Source organism: Tenrec ecaudatus, chromosome 10 (assembly GCF_050624435.1).
Source record: "Tenrec ecaudatus isolate mTenEca1 chromosome 10, mTenEca1.hap1, whole genome shotgun sequence".
NCBI lineage: Eukaryota > Metazoa > Chordata > Mammalia > Afrosoricida > Tenrecidae > Tenrec > Tenrec ecaudatus.
The window spans coordinates 132,522,470-132,526,273 of record NC_134539.1 but is presented as its reverse complement, the minus strand read 5'-3'; the positions used below and the strand labels follow the sequence as shown (position 1 = coordinate 132,526,273).

Genomic DNA, 3,804 nt, shown 5'->3' with positions numbered 1-3,804 from the left:
TCCCCTGACAATTATATATCAAGAAAGCGTCCCAGCCCAGTCCGACTCAAGTCCCCAGGTGTGACACTAGGCCATGAGTCCTTCTTCACAATCACGCAGCCACAGGCAATGGTGCAGGATGCAGGGAGATCACAGGCCAGTGGGTGCAGAGTCGTGTGGACCCACGGTCAGTGGAAATGTGGCCGGGTTCCAGCAGCTTGTAGGGTGGCCAGCAAACAGGAAGGCGAAAGGGGAGAGGCTGCAGCTTCCAGTGTCTCACTCTTATGCCATCAAGGAGTCTCCAGGCTAAGACTTGATTGACAGCTTTGACTGCATCCCTCACTAGGAGTGTCTAGTTGACATATTACCATCTAACTAACACAGGTACCCTGTGAAATACCCCCTTTAGTGAAATAAGGGCAAACACCTCCTTTCTGTGCTAAGGTGTCTCCGACAGAGTCCCCCAATCTCTCTCGATCCTTTCTCCCTCGTGGTTCAGGGTAAGCAAGCTGTTTGAGCAGCCGAACGCCCCAGATGTTGCCCACATGTGTAAAGACAGAGATGGAATCATGGGGGACCAGTGAGGCCTGGCCCAGCATGTGGGCAGCAGGACCTCCTCTCCTTGTATGGGGGTTTCACTTTGGGACTCAGGTGAAGATCTTGCCAAGAGCACTTGAGGTGACGGGCTCCCTGGTATCCCGGTGAACCCTGACTCAGATAACAAGGGCTGGAGTCCTCCATGTGCTTTTCACAGGAAGGAGCATCACTTGCCCCAGGATTGTAGCTTTAGAGCCACAGGCTGAGAAACCCAAGATCTTAGCTTTCTTTGTGTGTGAGTTTGTGTGGTTGTTCTCTTTATTTTTTTAATCGTTTTATTAGGGGCTCATACAACTCTTACCACAATCCATACACACATCAATTGTGTAAAGCACATTGTACATTCATTGCCCTCGTCATTCTCAAAACATTTGCTCTCCACCTAAGCCCCTGGCATCAGCTCCTCATTTTCCCCCCTCCCTCCCCGCAGCTCCTTATTTTTTCCCCTCCTTCCCTGCTTCCCCCTCTGTCATGAACTTTTGATAATTTATAAATTATTATTTTGTCTTATCTTGCCCTGTTCGATGTCTTCCTTGTAATTGATTCCCCCTTTCCAACCCACCCTTCCTCTACCCAGTATCGCCACTCATACCACTGGTCCTGAAGGGATCATTCCCTGTGTTTCCAGTTCCTATCTGTACCAGTGTACATCCCCTAGAAATAGTGGTTAAGGCATTGGGCTGCCAGCTTCAAGGTCAGAAGTTTGAAACCATCATCTTCTCCAAGGTAGAAAGACGAGGCTTTCTACTCCCCTAGACTTATAGTCTCAGAAACTCACAGGGATATTTCTTTTAATCATTTTATTGGGGGCTCATACAACTCTTGTCACAATCTATCCATCCATTGTGTCAAGCACATTTGTACATTTGTTGCCATCACCATTCTCAAAACATTTGCCTTCTGCTTGAGCCCTTGGTGTCAGCTTCTCATTTCCCCCCTCCCTCCCTCTGAACCCTTGATACTTTATAAATTATTATTGTTTTTCCATGTCTTTTTTTTTTTTGCCTGGGGCGACATGGCTTTATTATTAGCAAGCCAGGGTTTCAAAGGCTTTAGGAGTTGGCATTCGGCCCCTTCTTCTTGCCAAAGGTGGGCACAACATTGACAAAACGCCGGTTGTACTGCATCCGCCGCTTGGCCCGGCCAGTCTTTTTCTTCTTCTTCTGTGTAGGCACCTTGGGAGTCTGGCCTCTTACTTTCCCAGCACGAGCCAGGGAACCATGGACTTTGCCTCCAAGCACGCGGCCAGTTACTTCTAGAGTAGCCAGGGCCTCCAGCCCACACTGGTTCAGGATCGCCCCATCCTCCAGAGGCGAGCCTCCCAGAAGCACCACCTGGTCTTCGGGGGCGATGCCCTCCAGCGACGCAACATGGGCCTTGATCTGCGCGACCGTCTCCTGGCCGGTCACCTCGAGTGTGTGTAGCCCCTGGGCTCGGACGAAGAGCTGCATAATGGCGGCTGAAAGGTAGCGCCTGCTCCGGCTGCGGCGAAGATGGAGGCGAGAAAGAGCTGTTTTTCCATGTCTTACACTGACTGAGTCTCCATTCACTTTTCTGTTGTCCGTCCACCCTGGGAGGGGGTTATATGTAGATCCTTGTGATCGGTTCCCCCTTTCTCCTCCACCTTCCCCTTCCCCTCCTGGTAAGGCTACTCGCAATATTGATCACAGGGGTGAGGCTCATCGGCTCGCTACGACCTGAAATCGACTAGATGGCAGTAAATTTGAGGTTTTTAGGGTCACTGAGCAACACATATAGAAGCGGTTGAATGGCACGGCCACCCAAACACACAGATATTTAAAAATGAAATAAAAACCCAAAGAACAGGTTAGACACAGAAAATTCAAAAACCAACCAACCGACCAATAAACCCCACTGCTATGGAGTCCACTGGGCTTCCGAGACGGTGACGTTCGAGGAGAACGCCTCGCTTTCCCTCACAGAGCACCTGGGGTGTCAGACTGCTGACCCTGCAGGCGCAGCCCAATATGTAACCACCTCCCCACCAGCGCCCTGCCAGAGAGAAGCAAGCACAAATGGGGTGAAGATAGATGCCCCAGAGATCCCCAAGAAGTCCAGGAGCACTGGGGTCTCCCAGACGGGGAGAGAGGCAGCCCTCCTGAGTCTAGCGCAGTGCCCTGGCCTGGCCCCTCAATTGTGAGTGAAGAAACGGCTGGTTTTGGAAACCGCTCTGTCCGTGGCGGCCTCCCGTTAACAGCTGTCGGGCTGTTCTGTCAGGTGGGTGGTCGGTGGGACAGGGCTCTGGGCTGCGGGGCTGGCACTGCACCTGCTGTACAGACCTGTCTCCGTCCTCCGCGTCAAGCATTGTCCTGAAGGACTCCTCAGTCTCATCTCACACCAACCTGCGGCACCACCGTCGCATCACAGTCTCTGAGACGCACAGGTTTTCAGTTAGTTTCTCAGAAGCAGGTCTCCAGGTCCCTGTGGTCTGTCTCAGCCTGGTGGCACCACGGAAACCCGCTGGGCGTCCGAGCAACATGCAAGCCTCCTCTGGCTGACGTGTAGTGTCTGCTCTTGAGGGCCATTGGCTGGGAATCGAACCCAAGTCCCTGGCCTCAAAGGAGAAACTGAACACTACTGCCCTACAGACTGTTAGGGCCTGACTTGCCCGGACAGCAAAGAGAAGGCACGCCATGGTTACTTAAATTGCCCAAGGCCTCAGAAGTAGGATGGGAAGCCAGGCAGTAGAGTGCTGAGCGCCACATCGCCTGGCATGCCCTGCAGAAGGCAGGCGTGTCCCCACCCCCAGGACAAGGAAATGGTGCCCAAGGTCCTCGTGCCAGTGCTTTTGTTCTTGATCACACATTCTGGCTGAGAAGATGAAGCTTTCTTTCCTTCAGCTGGGGTTTAACAGGAGAGTCGGTGACTTGGAATCAGAACCTGTGGGTTTGAACTTGCACGACTTTGGGCAAGCTGCTTCCCTCTGATCCCCTTCTCCCACTCTGCCCAATCAGGGATGGAGGATACACCACCAGCTCTGAGGTCGCCCTGTTATTTAATGAGCACCAGAGAAGGAGTTTTAGTTGCTCTTACTTCAAAGGTACAGAAGAACCCAAGAGCCATCCTTTCTGTGCCAGATATAAACCCCACCTTTTCCTTCCAAAGAGCCTGGAGGTCTCTGAGGTCCTAGGGCCAGGGCAGGGGCAGGGGCAAAGGCTGGAGGACTTTGAACTGGGAGAGGAGAAGGTAGGGCAAGCCCACATCTGC

General features: G+C 52.5%; 1 pseudogene; it reads right to left on the bottom strand.

The window, feature by feature from the left end:
* Positions 1-1,575: 1,575 nt before the first annotated feature.
* LOC142458276 (ubiquitin-like FUBI-ribosomal protein eS30 fusion protein pseudogene) lies at positions 1,576-2,081 on the bottom strand (annotated as a pseudogene).
* Between the last annotated feature and the right edge of the window lie 1,723 nt (positions 2,082-3,804).